This window comes from Paramisgurnus dabryanus, chromosome 9 (genome assembly GCF_030506205.2).
Source record: "Paramisgurnus dabryanus chromosome 9, PD_genome_1.1, whole genome shotgun sequence".
Classification (NCBI taxonomy): Eukaryota; Metazoa; Chordata; class Actinopteri; order Cypriniformes; family Cobitidae; genus Paramisgurnus; species Paramisgurnus dabryanus.
The window spans coordinates 2,029,487-2,046,856 of NC_133345.1; the positions used below are offsets into that span (position 1 = coordinate 2,029,487).

General features: G+C 36.2%; 6 non-coding genes across 6 annotated transcripts; all 6 read right to left on the reverse strand.

Annotated features, from left to right (window-relative positions):
- Positions 1-2,233: 2,233 nt before the first annotated feature.
- LOC135764580 (U1 spliceosomal RNA) lies at positions 2,234-2,398 on the reverse strand. Its single transcript, XR_010540107.1, has one exon. It is a non-coding gene; the product is annotated as a U1 spliceosomal RNA (small nuclear RNA).
- A 783-nt stretch (positions 2,399-3,181) lies between these two features.
- On the reverse strand, positions 3,182-3,372 carry LOC135764434 (U2 spliceosomal RNA). Its single transcript, XR_010539982.1, has one exon. It is a non-coding gene; the product is annotated as a U2 spliceosomal RNA (small nuclear RNA).
- A 5,679-nt stretch (positions 3,373-9,051) lies between these two features.
- LOC135764581 (U1 spliceosomal RNA) lies at positions 9,052-9,216 on the reverse strand. The gene has a single exon (XR_010540108.1). It is a non-coding gene; the product is annotated as a U1 spliceosomal RNA (small nuclear RNA).
- A 783-nt stretch (positions 9,217-9,999) lies between these two features.
- LOC135764437 (U2 spliceosomal RNA) lies at positions 10,000-10,190 on the reverse strand. Its single transcript, XR_010539985.1, has one exon. It is a non-coding gene; the product is annotated as a U2 spliceosomal RNA (small nuclear RNA).
- Positions 10,191-15,870: 5,680 nt separating this feature from the next.
- LOC135764582 (U1 spliceosomal RNA) lies at positions 15,871-16,035 on the reverse strand. The gene has a single exon (XR_010540109.1). It is a non-coding gene; the product is annotated as a U1 spliceosomal RNA (small nuclear RNA).
- A 783-nt stretch (positions 16,036-16,818) lies between these two features.
- Positions 16,819-17,009, reverse strand: LOC135764531 (U2 spliceosomal RNA). Its single transcript, XR_010540078.1, has one exon. It is a non-coding gene; the product is annotated as a U2 spliceosomal RNA (small nuclear RNA).
- Positions 17,010-17,370: the final 361 nt, after the last annotated feature.

Here is a 17,370-nt window from a genome sequence, read left to right on the forward strand (position 1 = left end):
TTGTAAATAGACATATAAATAGACAAATAAAATCATGACATATATGCCGTAGAGCCTGAGATAGAGAAAAATAATAAGGAATTCTGCTTTTACTACCATCTCAGAAATATTGCCAGAATTAGAGGTTTTGTCTCAAGACAGGACTTAGAGAAACTTGTTCATGCTTTCATCACCAGCAGGGCCGATTATTGCAATGGTCAATGGATTTAAAAAGTACTGTTTCTTGTTTAAAAACCACTTCATGGCTACAATACATGACAGATATGCTAATCGAATATGAAACCGATTACTCGGATCAATAGGATCAGGTCATTTAGAAAAAACAAGGGTTCACTCAAAACAAGGTGCCTCAGCATTCAGTTATTATCAGCTTTCAGAAGAGATCAGATGTGCTTCAACAGTAGACACTTTTAAATCTAGATTAAAAACACATCAGTTTAACTTTGCATTTACTGAATGATTTAAAACAGTACGAATAAAACAGTACAAAAGAATAAAACAGTATGAACCTTACCTGTTATAAAGGGAATGAAGCTTACGGTATGGTGCTTACCTGCAGAAATAAATAAAGTACAATAAGAACACACAGAACTTCAATTTTCAAAATTATTTTAACATTAAATGATGATTATTTTACTGGTTTACCTGTTTGTGATTACCACAGGATCCCGTCACCTGGCTGCGGTCTTCATTTGGTGAACGGTTCTTCACTCATAATTGACCTATACAAGAAATAGAGAAGAATAATAAGCAATTCTGCTTTTACATGTAGATGTGTGCCCCAAGAACACAGACACACCGGCTCCAAAAAGTTTAAACAGTACACATTTCTGTTATTTTAATGTGGCAAATGTGTCAGCTTTAAAAGAAGCATACATTACCTTTTAAAGAGGAAATACCTTTTGCATGAAATACCTTTACTCCCAGCATAAGCAAGCAATTTTCAAAATGCTTTTAAAAGTAAATAGTGATTATTTTACTTGTTTACCTGTTTGTGATTACCATGGAATCCTGTCACCATCATTTTTAAGCTTGTAAAGCAAATAATGAAATATTGACTTAGTAGGAAAAAATATTTTGGAAGTATCGTGATAAATGATGAAGAAAATATTTTGCAAAGTGATGGTTAGCACACGGTTGATGGTACCTATTAAATTCCATCATATTTTTTTATTCCTACTATGGAAGTCAATGGTGACTATCTGCTGTGGGTTTACCATCATTCCTCAAAATACCTTCTTTTGTGTTACTCAGAAAAAAACTAATCCTCGTGTTGTTGTAAGCCTGTATGCATGAGTAAATGATGACAGAATTATCATCATAAATTGAAATATCCCTTTAAACTGTATTTCCCCCCTTAAACCTAAACTTATTTTCCTACAGCAAGTCATTTAGGTAATCAAGAAAATACTTTACCCGTTGTCTTTGTGAGTTAAACAAATACAGCTACGCTTCCAGGTCTGTCGACGTTGCTGTGGTTTTTCGACAGCTGTAGTATGAAGGGTAGCGAATGAATGAATACATTGCAAAAAATCATTTCTTACTTGTTATTTCGAACTGTTTTAACTATACAAATATCTAGAAAGTCTTAAAATAAGATGCATTTTTTGATGAGCAAAATGCCCTAAGAAAATAAACCTAGCCTTTAGGGAGAAAAAACTCAGAATTTGGGCTTAAAACAAGCAAATAAATCTGCCAAAGGGGTAAGAAACAAATCTAGATATAAACACTTAATTCAAGAAAAATTGTCGTAGCCCATTGGCAGATTTGTTGGCTTGTTTAATGTACATGCATGTACAATATTTCAATTTGTCTTGTATTTATTAGCATTTTGTATTGCCCAACGCTGTCTAGGTTGTTTAACTGTTGTCATTTTCTTATAAAAGCCTTTATAATTTATTAGTTTGGATGATTGCCATTCCCGAGAACCTCTTATATTGGAAGTAAAAGAATCATCTAAGCATTATTTTGTGCTCTTAGACATGTAGCCGTTTGATTGTGGTTCTATTTAATGGCTAGTCTATTCGTTTGGAATGGTCAAACGGCTATTAGATTTTCACTGACAGCCCAAATTAAGCCTTGTTTTAGCCTAGACACTTATTCGCTGTCTATTAAAAGTTATGTAGTCGTTGAATAGCCGCTTTTTTGATGACTAATGTATTCTTGGGCCGTGGTTAGACGTCTCTTGGATTTTACGTAAAACGACAAGCGAATCTATTTTTAACACAAAGGTCAGGGGAGAGCGCGAACGCAGTCCCCCACTATCAGAAATTTTGCAGTCGAGATTCCCACATTTGGGGAATTCGCAAAGGGTCAGCCCAACCGGAGTGCAATGGCTGAGCCTCGCCCTGGGTGAACCACCTTCATGATCATGGTGTCTCCCCTGCCAGGTAAGTATGAGCGACACCCTTTGAGGCCAGACGGCCGCATCTTCCTGTGACCGATCACATCGACGGCGCCCCCGGAGGCCGTCCGACTAACATTTCATTTACTGTGTGTGACCAGGTGGAAAGCGCACGAAGCCACGTCTGAGACCAAACATTCTTCGAGATCTACCCTGTTTTTATTCCGTTTCCAGCCCGGTTGAACCGTGTAGAGTGAAATATGTGAAACAATTTAAATCAAATGGATTTAAATTGCGCATTCAAATATATGGTTTCGTTATTACAAAGTAACTTTACGTGGAATAGAAACAAAGAAATGTACAGAGCAATCAAGAAACAACGAAAGCATAGCAATTTTAGAACGTGGATAAATAAAAACACAGGGCTCAATGACTTACCCGTTGTCGTTGTGAGTTAAACAAGTACAGCTATGCTTCCAGGTCTGTCGACGTTGCTGTGGTTTTTCGACAGCTGTAGTATGAAGGGTAGTGAAAAAAGTTTTCAGGTGTTTTTAACATTCCAATCGGTCTCGTTCGCTTTTGTTGCGCCTTCAGCTGTGTCGAGGATGTTTAATTCGTCCTCGTATCACCTCCGCAAACTTGTAAAGAAATTAATTAAATACATTACAAAAACATTTCTTTATCAGCGTGTTCATTTCCACGCAAGCTTTTCGTTAAACCAATAAAGCCAACGAAATCACAGCAATTTTAAAACACACGGATTAGAAAAAACACCGTCATTCACGCACAAAAGAAGCAAATTCTTTTTTTTATACTTGACTTATTTATCCCCGAGATGGGGAGCGCACCATTCATGGAAACACTGCAATACCATGTTGATGCATGGAGTGGAAGGAGCAAGCTCCGCTTCCATTTCCGAAGGTCAAAAATCCATTTAACATATAGTCCCCGGATAGGAGACGTATCAGACATTAAACTGATAAGAACAGATACTACACTTGATCTTAGCCAAAAGGCCGAGAAGCGATACCGGAATAGACGCAGCCAAAGGGGGAGCCGGCGAAGGCGCTGGCTTTTGGGGTGGAGGCTAGCGGGCATTTAACTCTATACGTTCTCATTGTATAACCCAGAGGTAGAACGTTGAGCTAGCAAATCAGAAGTTCATGTTTTAATGCAGGATCTGATCCACGCTCATGAGAGAGAGAGAGAGAGAGAGAGAGATAGAGAGAATTTAGAATTTTCAAAAAACCTTTATTACAAATTAAAACATTTTCATAACCTCAAATCAGAAAAAACAAAGAAAAAAATATATATAGTAACGGAAATAACAAAAAAATAAGCCAACATAGGAGCAAAGAACAAATCATCTTCAATAACCAGACACAGAGCTCCTCCATAATACCAAATCAATTCAAAAGAAAGAAGATCATTCATTGCTTTAAAGTATCTAAAACCAATAAGGATTCTAGATTTAACTTATTTTAAAAACTGCTAATGTATCATGGCTTCCGGGTCTGTCAACGTTGCTGTGGTTTTTCGACAGCTGTAATATGAAGGGTAGAGTGAAAAAAAATATTTAAGTGTTTTGAACATCCCAATTTGTTCGTTTACTTAGTATTTTCTTAATGTTTTCGAGTTAAAAAATAATTCTTAAATCGAGATACATTTACTTAATAAGCAAAGTGGCTTAGAATTTAAGTCTTGTTTACTGAAATAAATTCTAAAATGTAATAGGTTAAGGCTTAAAACAAGTAAAAATATCTGCCAGTGGGGTAAGAAAAATAAACCTAAATTGAGTTTATTATTGAATTAAGTTGAAACTAGAATTAAGTTTATTTTTCTTACCCCGCTGGCAGATATTTTTTATTTGTTTTAAATATAAACCTGTTGATTTTTATAATTTATTTCAATTATTTTACAAAGTATGCGATCTGATTTTTTTAATCGCGGTGTTTCTTTTATTCCTCGTTTCTTTTCCGTGCATTTGCTTTATTTATTTATTTTTGCTTGTTGCATTTAAATGCACATTTGATTTGTTGCCACATTATTATGTGTTAATGTATTTTTTAACATGTTTATCAACAAAAAGTGCGTTATTATAATTAATTATATAGCTGTGAAATATATACAAGAATTCCCAGCAAAAACAAAACGTTTTTATAACAATTTTCTGTTACAATACATAATATCTTAAGCCACTTTGCTTACCAAGTAAATGTATCTCCATTTAAGCATTGTCAGATATTCACTAGAAAACAAGACAAAAACAGTAAGTAAGATATTAATTTACTTTTTTCTTTCAAACATAAATTTACAGACGGCTGGAAATTTTTAATAAAATAACTAGCCATACCTATTCGGGTCTGCTCCCGTTTGCTGTGATGACGGGGGACTTAGTCCAAAGCACATTTTGAGGAATACTTACACATTTTACTTCTTATTTCTTTGAAATTAATTATGCATACACTATGGATTAAAAATGTCCCGACTGCGAACCTGATAAAACCCAGGTAAAAAGCAAATACAAATAAACCATTTTGATTTAGCAAAAGTTTACAAATAAATGCACTCCTTGCACACAACAAGCACGTCTAGTTACCATTCATATTTTGCGTGATTTAAGTTTCGTCGCATACATTTTGGAAGGCACACGATAAAAACAAAATAAGGCTTTTAATGTATGCCGACCTCATTCTCCGTTGAGGGCTTATCAATCATAATAAACGCTGTTAACTCTTCTCATTGAATGGTCTAAATCCAATGCTGGTAAAGAAATCAAATGTGCATTTAAACGCAACAAGCAAGCCGTAAAGCAATGGATGCAGGCAAACAAACGAGGAATAGCACATACACCACGATTAGATCATCGGGTCGCATACTTTGGAATTAATAAGAAATAATTATTCAGTCTAAAGAAATAAGAAGTAAAATGTCTAAGTATTTCTCCAAATGTGCACACTCATTACAATAAACGGGAGCAGACACGAATAGTTATGTATGTCTCGTTATTTTATTTAAAATTGATAAGCTGTCTAACATATGATATATTTTGATAATACGAAATGCTAAAAAAATAATATAACACCAATCGACAATATCTGTTATTGTTATTTTTACAAGTAAATTCATGTGTAGGAGAAAACAAAGCAGCTGTCAGTCCATACTATATTGAGTGGCCATCGTAGTGGTGCAACCTGAACGATGTTTTCCCTACTTCCGGTCAAAGCCGCCATTTTGTGAAATAGGCATATAGGTGACGCTGGAGCACGCGGCCATTGTCTCTGTTCAACAAAACAAGTATATATATACACATACGCATATTTTTCCTCAATCAATCACCGAATACAAGGTGCAATTCGATGCCAACTGACCCTTCTCTCTGGTTTCATGTTTGTAAGGAAAATTAAGGGGGAAATTACGATAGCATTTCAGCCAAACATTCATTCGTGCCACGCTGCTTTTCTTTGAACGAAAAAAAACCCTCTGCTCCCCCTACACAATTTCTTCTCCTGTTATTTTATGCTTAAAACAAGCAAATAAATCTGACTACAGGGTAAGAAAAAATTCGTGAACTTTTCCCATAAACAATTAATTCAAGAAAAATTGTCCCACCCCACTGGCCATTTTTTATCCACAATACACATTCGATGTCTGCAGGCACCATTGTCTTTGTTCAACGCAAACAATTCTGTTGCGTTTTTCTTTGAACGAAGTGCTCCGCCTAGATAATTTGACCCATATTCACATGGGTTTGTTTCTCGTTTTTTTTTCTTTGAGAACAATCTATATAGCGCCTTCCACAATCGTTTTGGTGTTAGCTTTACGTAAAATAGAAACACAGAAAAGTACTGAGCGATGGAGAGACCACGAACGCGGAACGTATTATGGACCACGGACTGGCAAACAAACTGGCAACCACGCACTAAAGAAGCAAACTCTGATTTTAAACTCACCTTATTTGTCCCCGGAAAGCGCCAGAGTCGATGCACGGAGTGGACGGAACAAGCCTCGCTTCCATAGCCGAAGGTCAAAAATCCATTTAAACGTGTAGTCCCCGGTGTCCACTCGATCTTACCCAAAAAGCCGAGAAGCGATACCGCAATGGCATCCGGAGAAGGCGCTGGCTGTCGGGATGGAGGTTAGCGGGTCAGAGGTCCGGCACTGAAGGTCTGCGTTCATTATTCACCGTGTGCATTTCACTCTATATCCACTTTCTAATGTATAGCACTTGATAAGGATTAACAGTTTAAAAACAGAAATGCAAGACATCAGAAAATACATTTATTTTTTACTTTCATAACATGAGAGGTGTCATACAATAACAAATATGAGCTTTAAAATCACATTCCTAAGTTAAAAATATACATAAAAATAGATATATGGATCATTACACAAATCACTACTCAAAGGACCTATGTTAAATAACTGCTTCAATATTAATTAACAATAACATTTGGCCAAGGCAGTCCTTGTAAATAGACATATAAATAGACAAATAAAATCATGACATATATGCCGTAGAGCCTTGAGATAGAGAAAAATAATAAGGAATTCTGCTTTTACTACCATCTCAGAAATATTGCCAGAATTAGAGGTTTTGTCTCAAGACAGGACTTAGAGAAACTTGTTCATGCTTTCATCACCAGCAGGGCCGATTATTGCAATGGTCAATGGATTTAAAAAGTACTGTTTCTTGTTTAAAAACCACTTCATGGCTACAATACATGACAGATATGCTAATCGAATATGAAACCGATTACTCGGATCAATAGGATCAGGTCATTTAGAAAAAACAAGGGTTCACTCAAAACAAGGTGCCTCAGCATTCAGTTATTATCAGCTTTCAGAAGAGATCAGATGTGCTTCAACAGTAGACACTTTTAAATCTAGATTAAAAACACATCAGTTTAACTTTGCATTTACTGAATGATTTAAAACAGTACGAATAAAACAGTACAAAAGAATAAAACAGTATGAACCTTACCTGTTATAAAGGGAATGAAGCTTACGGTATGGTGCTTACCTGCAGAAATAAATAAAGTACAATAAGAACACACAGAACTTCAATTTTCAAAATTATTTTAACATTTAATGATGATTATTTTACTGGTTTACCTGTTTGTGATTACCACAGGATCCCGTCACCTGGCTGCGGTCTTCATTTGGTGAACGGTTCTTCACTCATAATTGACCTATACAAGAAATAGAGAAGAATAATAAGCAATTCTGCTTTTACATGTAGATGTGTGCCCCAAGAACACAGACACACCGGCTCCAAAAAGTTTAAACAGTACACATTTCTGTTATTTTAATGTGGCAAATGTGTCAGCTTTAAAAGAAGCATACATTACCTTTTAAAGAGGAAATAAATACCTTTTGCATGAAATACCTTTACTCCCAGCATAAGCAAGCAATTTTCAAAATGCTTTTAAAAGTAAATAGTGATTATTTTACTTGTTTACCTGTTTGTGATTACCATGGAATCCTGTCACCATCATTTTTAAGCTTGTAAAGCAAATAATGAAATATTGACTTAGTAGGAAAAAATATTTTGGAAGTATCGTGATAAATGATGAAGAAAATATTTTGCAAAGTGATGGTTAGCACACGGTTGATGGTACCTATTAAATTCCATCATATTTTTTTATTCCTACTATGGAAGTCAATGGTGACTATCTGCTGTGGGTTTACCATCATTCCTCAAAATACCTTCTTTTGTGTTACTCAGAAAAAAACTAATCCTCGTGTTGTTGTAAGCCTGTATGCATGAGTAAATGTTGACAGAATTATCATCATAAATTGAAATATCCCTTTAAACTGTATTTCCCCCCTTAAACCTAAACTTATTTTCCTACAGCAAGTCATTTAGGTAATCAAGAAAATACTTTACCCGTTGTCTTTGTGAGTTAAACAAATACAGCTACGCTTCCAGGTCTGTCGACGTTGCTGTGGTTTTTCGACAGCTGTAGTATGAAGGGTAGCGAATGAATGAATACATTGCAAAAAATCATTTCTTACTTGTTATTTCGAACTGTTTTAACTATACAAATATCTAGAAAGTCTTAAAATAAGATGCATTTTTTGATGAGCAAAATGCCCTAAGAAAATAAACCTAGCCTTTAGGGAGAAAAAACTCAGAATTTGGGCTTAAAACAAGCAAATAAATCTGCCAAAGGGGTAAGAAACAAATCTAGATATAAACACTTAATTCAAGAAAAATTGTCGTAGCCCATTGGCAGATTTGTTGGCTTGTTTAATGTACATGCATGTACAATATTTCAATTTGTCTTGTATTTATTAGCATTTTGTATTGCCCAACGCTGTCTAGGTTGTTTAACTGTTGTCATTTTCTTATAAAAGCCTTTATAATTTATTAGTTTGGATGATTGCCATTCCCGAGAACCTCTTATATTGGAAGTAAAAGAATCATCTAAGCATTATTTTGTGCTCTTAGACATGTAGCCGTTTGATTGTGGTTCTATTTAATGGCTAGTCTATTCGTTTGGAATGGTCAAACGGCTATTAGATTTTCACTGACAGCCCAAATTAAGCCTTGTTTTAGCCTAGACACTTATTCGCTGTCTATTAAAAGTTATGTAGTCGTTGAATAGCCGCTTTTTTGATGACTAATGTATTCTTGGGCCGTGGTTAGACGTCTCTTGGATTTTACGTAAAACGACAAGCGAATCTATTTTTAACACAAAGGTCAGGGGAGAGCGCGAACGCAGTCCCCCACTATCAGAAATTTTGCAGTCGAGATTCCCACATTTGGGGAATTCGCAAAGGGTCAGCCCAACCGGAGTGCAATGGCTGAGCCTCGCCCTGGGTGAACCACCTTCATGATCATGGTGTCTCCCCTGCCAGGTAAGTATGAGCGACACCCTTTGAGGCCAGACGGCCGCATCTTCCTGTGACCGATCACATCGACGGCGCCCCCGGAGGCCGTCCGACTAACATTTCATTTACTGTGTGTGACCAGGTGGAAAGCGCACGAAGCCACGTCTGAGACCAAACATTCTTCGAGATCTACCCTGTTTTTATTCCGTTTCCAGCCCGGTTGAACCGTGTAGAGTGAAATATGTGAAACAATTTAAATCAAATGGATTTAAATTGCGCATTCAAATATATGGTTTCGTTATTACAAAGTAACTTTACGTGGAATAGAAACAAAGAAATGTACAGAGCAATCAAGAAACAACGAAAGCATAGCAATTTTAGAACGTGGATAAATAAAAACACAGGGCTCAATGACTTACCCGTTGTCGTTGTGAGTTAAACAAGTACAGCTATGCTTCCAGGTCTGTCGACGTTGCTGTGGTTTTTCGACAGCTGTAGTATGAAGGGTAGTGAAAAAAGTTTTCAGGTGTTTTTAACATTCCAATCGGTCTCGTTCGCTTTTGTTGCGCCTTCAGCTGTGTCGAGGATGTTTAATTCGTCCTCGTATCACCTCCGCAAACTTGTAAAGAAATTAATTAAATACATTACAAAATCATTTCTTTATCAGCGTGTTCATTTCCACGCAAGCTTTTCGTTAAACCAATAAAGCCAACGAAATCACAGCAATTTTAAAACACACGGATTAGAAAAAACACCGTCATTCACGCACAAAAGAAGCAAATTCTTTTTTTTATACTTGACTTATTTATCCCCGAGATGGGGAGCGCACCATTCATGGAAACACTGCAATACCATGTTGATGCATGGAGTGGAAGGAGCAAGCTCCGCTTCCATTTCCGAAGGTCAAAAATCCATTTAACATATAGTCCCCGGATAGGAGACGTATCAGACATTAAACTGATAAGAACAGATACTACACTTGATCTTAGCCAAAAGGCCGAGAAGCGATACCGGAATAGACGCAGCCAAAGGGGGAGCCGGCGAAGGCGCTGGCTTTTGGGGTGGAGGCTAGCGGGCATTTAACTCTATACGTTCTCATTGTATAACCCAGAGGTAGAACGTTGAGCTAGCAAATCAGAAGTTCATGTTTTAATGCAGGATCTGATCCACGCTCATGAGAGAGAGAGAGAGAGAGAGAGAGATAGAGAGAATTTAGAATTTTCAAAAAACCTTTATTACAAATTAAAACATTTTCATAACCTCAAATCAGAAAAAACAAAGAAAAAAATATATATAGTAACGGAAATAACAAAAAAATAAGCCAACATAGGAGCAAAGAACAAATCATCTTCAATAACCAGACACAGAGCTCCTCCATAATACCAAATCAATTCAAAAGAAAGAAGATCATTCATTGCTTTAAAGTATCTAAAACCAATAAGGATTCTAGATTTAACTTATTTTAAAAACTGCTAATGTATCATGGCTTCCGGGTCTGTCAACGTTGCTGTGGTTTTTCGACAGCTGTAATATGAAGGGTAGAGTGAAAAAAAATATTTAAGTGTTTTGAACATCCCAATTTGTTCGTTTACTTAGTCTTTTCTTAATGTTTTCGAGTTAAAAAATAATTCTTAAATCGAGATACATTTACTTAATAAGCAAAGTGGCTTAGAATTTAAGTCTTGTTTACTGAAATAAATTCTAAAATGTAATAGGTTAAGGCTTAAAACAAGTAAAAATATCTGCCAGTGGGGTAAGAAAAATAAACCTAAATTGAGTTTATTATTGAATTAAGTTGAAACTAGAATTAAGTTTATTTTTCTTACCCCGCTGGCAGATATTTTTTATTTGTTTTAAATATAAACCTGTTGATTTTTATAATTTATTTCAATTATTTTACAAAGTATGCGATCTGATTTTTTTAATCGCGGTGTTTCTTTTATTCCTCGTTTCTTTTCCGTGCATTTGCTTTATTTATTTATTTTTGCTTGTTGCATTTAAATGCACATTTGATTTGTTGCCACATTATTATGTGTTAATGTATTTTTTAACATGTTTATCAACAAAAAGTGCGTTATTATAATTAATTATATAGCTGTGAAATATATACAAGAATTCCCAGCAAAAACAAAACGTTTTTATAACAATTTTCTATTACAATACATAATATCTTAAGCCACTTTGCTTACCAAGTAAATGTATCTCCATTTAAGCATTGTCAGATATTCACTAGAAAACAAGACAAAAACAGTAAGTAAGATATTAATTTACTTTTTTCTTTCAAACATAAATTTACAGACGGCTGGAAATTTTTAATAAAATAACTAGACATACCTATTCGGGTCTGCTCCCGTTTGCTGTGATGACGGGGGACTTAGTCCAAAGCACATTTTGAGGAATACTTACACATTTTACTTCTTATTTCTTTGAAATTAATTATGCATACACTATGGATTAAAAATGTCCCGACTGCGAACCTGATAAAACCCAGGTAAAAAGCAAATACAAATAAACCATTTTGATTTAGCAAAAGTTTACAAATAAATGCACTCCTTGCACACAACAAGCACGTCTAGTTACCATTCATATTTTGCGTGATTTAAGTTTCGTCGCATACATTTTGGAAGGCACACGATAAAAACAAAATAAGGCTTTTAATGTATGCCGACCTCATTCTCCGTTGAGGGCTTATCAATCATAATAAACGCTGTTAACTCTTCTCATTGAATGGTCTAAATCCAATGCTGGTAAAGAAATCAAATGTGCATTTAAACGCAACAAGCAAGCCGTAAAGCAATGGATGCAGGCAAACAAACGAGGAATAGCACATACACCACGATTAGATCATCGGGTCGCATACTTTGGAATTAATAAGAAATAATTATTCAGTCTAAAGAAATAAGAAGTAAAATGTCTAAGTATTTCTCCAAATGTGCACACTCATTACAATAAACGGGAGCAGACACGAATAGTTATGTATGTCTCGTTATTTTATTTAAAATTGATAAGCTGTCTAACATATGATATATTTTGATAATACGAAATGCTAAAAAAATAATATAACACCAATCGACAATATCTGTTATTGTTATTTTTACAAGTAAATTCATGTGTAGGAGAAAACAAAGCAGCTGTCAGTCCATACTATATTGAGTGGCCATCGTAGTGGTGCAACCTGAACGATGTTTTCCCTACTTCCGGTCAAAGCCGCCATTTTGTGAAATAGGCATATAGGTGACGCTGGAGCACGCGGCCATTGTCTCTGTTCAACAAAACAAGTATATATATATACACATACGCATATTTTTCCTCAATCAATCACCGAATACAAGGTGCAATTCGATGCCAACTGACCCTTCTCTCTGGTTTCATGTTTGTAAGGAAAATTAAGGGGGAAATTACGATAGCATTTCAGCCAAACATTCATTCGTGCCACGCTGCTCTTCTTTGAACGAAAAAAAACCCTCTGCTCCCCCTACACAATTTCTTCTCCTGTTATTTTATGCTTAAAACAAGCAAATAAATCTGACTACAGGGTAAGAAAAAATTCGTGAACTTTTCCCATAAACACTTAATTCAGGAAAAATTGTCCCACCCCACTGGCCATTTTTTATCCACAATACACATTCGATGTCTGCAGGCACCATTGTCTTTGTTCAACGCAAACAATTCTGTTGCGTTTTTCTTTGAACGAAGTGCTCCGCCTAGATAATTTGACCCATATTCACATGGGTTTGTTTCTCGTTTTTTTTTCTTTGAGAACAATCTATATAGCGCCTTCCACAATCGTTTTGGTGTTAGCTTTACGTAAAATAGAAACACAGAAAAGTACTGAGCGATGGAGAGACCACGAACGCGGAACGTATTATGGACCACGGACTGGCAAACAAACTGGCAACCACGCACTAAAGAAGCAAACTCTGATTTTAAACTCACCTTATTTGTCCCCGGAAAGCGCCAGAGTCGATGCACGGAGTGGACGGAACAAGCCTCGCTTCCATAGCCGAAGGTCAAAAATCCATTTAAACGTGTAGTCCCCGGTGTCCACTCGATCTTACCCAAAAAGCCGAGAAGCGATACCGCAATGGCATCCGGAGAAGGCGCTGGCTGTCGGGATGGAGGTTAGCGGGTCAGAGGTCCGGCACTGAAGGTCTGCGTTCATTATTCACCGTGTGCATTTCACTCTATATCCACTTTCTAATGTATAGCACTTGATAAGGATTAACAGTTTAAAAACAGAAATGCAAGACATCAGAAAATACATTTATTTTTTACTTTCATAACATGAGAGGTGTCATACAATAACAAATATGAGCTTTAAAATCACATTCCTAAGTTAAAAATATACATAAAAATAGATATATGGATCATTACACAAATCACTACTCAAAGGACCTATGTTAAATAACTGCTTCAATATTAATTAACAACAACATTTGGCCAAGGCAGTCCTTGTAAATAGACATATAAATAGACAAATAAAATCATGACATATATGCCGTAGAGCCTGAGATAGAGAAAAATAATAAGGAATTCTGCTTTTACTACCATCTCAGAAATATTGCCAGAATTAGAGGTTTTGTCTCAAGACAGGACTTAGAGAAACTTGTTCATGCTTTCATCACCAGCAGGGCCGATTATTGCAATGGTCAATGGATTTAAAAAGTACTGTTTCTTGTTTAAAAACCACTTCATGGCTACAATACATGACAGATATGCTAATCGAATATGAAACCGATTACTCGGATCAATAGGATCAGGTCATTTAGAAAAAACAAGGGTTCACTCAAAACAAGGTGCCTCAGCATTCAGTTATTATCAGCTTTCAGAAGAGATCAGATGTGCTTCAACAGTAGACACTTTTAAATCTAGATTAAAAACACATCAGTTTAACTTTGCATTTACTGAATGATTTAAAACAGTACGAATAAAACAGTACAAAAGAATAAAACAGTATGAACCTTACCTGTTATAAAGGGAATGAAGCTTACGGTATGGTGCTTACCTGCAGAAATAAATAAAGTACAATAAGAACACACAGAACTTCAATTTTCAAAATTATTTTAACATTTAATGATGATTATTTTACTGGTTTACCTGTTTGTGATTACCACAGGATCCCGTCACCTGGCTGCGGTCTTCATTTGGTGAACGGTTCTTCACTCATAATTGACCTATACAAGAAATAGAGAAGAATAATAAGCAATTCTGCTTTTACATGTAGATGTGTGCCCCAAGAACACAGACACACCGGCTCCAAAAAGTTTAAACAGTACACATTTCTGTTATTTTAATGTGGCAAATGTGTCAGCTTTAAAAGAAGCATACATTACCTTTTAAAGAGGAAATAAATACCTTTTGCATGAAATACCTTTACTCCCAGCATAAGCAAGCAATTTTCAAAATGCTTTTAAAAGTAAATAGTGATTATTTTACTTGTTTACCTGTTTGTGATTACCATGGAATCCTGTCACCATCATTTTTAAGCTTGTAAAGCAAATAATGAAATATTGACTTAGTAGGAAAAAATATTTTGGAAGTATCGTGATAAATGATGAAGAAAATATTTTGCAAAGTGATGGTTAGCACACGGTTGATGGTACCTATTAAATTCCATCATATTTTTTTATTCCTACTATGGAAGTCAATGGTGACTATCTGCTGTGGGTTTACCATCATTCCTCAAAATACCTTCTTTTGTGTTACTCAGAAAAAAACTAATCCTCGTGTTGTTGTAAGCCTGTATGCATGAGTAAATGATGACAGAATTATCATCATAAATTGAAATATCCCTTTAAACTGTATTTCCCCCCTTAAACCTAAACTTATTTTCCTACAGCAAGTCATTTAGGTAATCAAGAAAATACTTTACCCGTTGTCTTTGTGAGTTAAACAAATACAGCTACGCTTCCAGGTCTGTCGACGTTGCTGTGGTTTTTCGACAGCTGTAGTATGAAGGGTAGCGAATGAATGAATACATTGCAAAAAATCATTTCTTACTTGTTATTTCGAACTGTTTTAACTATACAAATATCTAGAAAGTCTTAAAATAAGATGCATTTTTTGATGAGCAAAATGCCCTAAGAAAATAAACCTAGCCTTTAGGGAGAAAAAACTCAGAATTTGGGCTTAAAACAAGCAAATAAATCTGCCAAAGGGGTAAGAAACAAATCTAGATATAAACACTTAATTCAAGAAAAATTGTCGTAGCCCATTGGCAGATTTGTTGGCTTGTTTAATGTACATGCATGTACAATATTTCAATTTGTCTTGTATTTATTAGCATTTTGTATTGCCCAACGCTGTCTAGGTTGTTTAACTGTTGTCATTTTCTTATAAAAGCCTTTATAATTTATTAGTTTGGATGATTGCCATTCCCGAGAACCTCTTATATTGGAAGTAAAAGAATCATCTAAGCATTATTTTGTGCTCTTAGACATGTAGCCGTTTGATTGTGGTTCTATTTAATGGCTAGTCTATTCGTTTGGAATGGTCAAACGGCTATTAGATTTTCACTGACAGCCCAAATTAAGCCTTGTTTTAGCCTAGACACTTATTCGCTGTCTATTAAAAGTTATGTAGTCGTTGAATAGCCGCTTTTTTGATGACTAATGTATTCTTGGGCCGTGGTTAGACGTCTCTTGGATTTTACGTAAAACGACAAGCGAATCTATTTTTAACACAAAGGTCAGGGGAGAGCGCGAACGCAGTCCCCCACTATCAGAAATTTTGCAGTCGAGATTCCCACATTTGGGGAATTCGCAAAGGGTCAGCCCAACCGGAGTGCAATGGCTGAGCCTCGCCCTGGGTGAACCACCTTCATGATCATGGTGTCTCCCCTGCCAGGTAAGTATGAGCGACACCCTTTGAGGCCAGACGGCCGCATCTTCCTGTGACCGATCACATCGACGGCGCCCCCGGAGGCCGTCCGACTAACATTTCATTTACTGTGTGTGACCAGGTGGAAAGCGCACGAAGCCACGTCTGAGACCAAACATTCTTCGAGATCTACCCTGTTTTTATTCCGTTTCCAGCCCGGTTGAACCGTGTAGAGTGAAATATGTGAAACAATTTAAATCAAATGGATTTAAATTGCGCATTCAAATATATGGTTTCGTTATTACAAAGTAACTTTACGTGGAATAGAAACAAAGAAATGTACAGAGCAATCAAGAAACAACGAAAGCATAGCAATTTTAGAACGTGGATAAATAAAAACACAGGGCTCAATGACTTACCCGTTGTCGTTGTGAGTTAAACAAGTACAGCTATGCTTCCAGGTCTGTCGACGTTGCTGTGGTTTTTCGACAGCTGTAGTATGAAGGGTAGTGAAAAAAGTTTTCAGGTGTTTTTAACATTCCAATCGGTCTCGTTCGCTTTTGTTGCGCCTTCAGCTGTGTCGAGGATGTTTAATTCGTCCTCGTATCACCTCCGCAAACTTGTAAAGAAATTAATTAAATACATTACAAAAACATTTCTTTATCAGCGTGTTCATTTCCACGCAAGCTTTTCGTTAAACCAATAAAGCCAACGAAATCACAGCAATTTTAAAACACACGGATTAGAAAAAACACCGTCATTCACGCACAAAAGAAGCAAATTCTTTTTTTTATACTTGACTTATTTATCCCCGAGATGGGGAGCGCACCATTCATGGAAACACTGCAATACCATGTTGATGCATGGAGTGGAAGGAGCAAGCTCCGCTTCCATTTCCGAAGGTCAAAAATCCATTTAACATATAGTCCCCGGATAGGAGACGTATCAGACAATAAACTGATAAGAACAGATACTACACTTGATCTTAGCCAAAAGGCCGAGAAGCGATACCGGAATAGACGCAGCCAAAGGGGGAGCCGGCGAAGGCGCTGGCTTTTGGGGTGGAGGCTAGCGGGCATTTAACTCTATACGTTCTCATTGTATAACCCAGAGGTAGAACGTTGAGCTAGCAAATCAGAAGTTCATGTTTTAATGCAGGATCTGATCCACGCTCATGAGAGAGAGAGAGAGAGAGAGAGATAGAGAGAATTTAGAATTTTCAAAAAACCTTTATTACAAATTAAAACATTTTCATAACCTCAAATCAGAAAAAACAAAGAAAAAAATATATATAGTAACGGAAATAACAAAAAAATAAGCCAACATAGGAGCAAAGAACAAATCATCTTCAATAACCAGACACAGAGCTC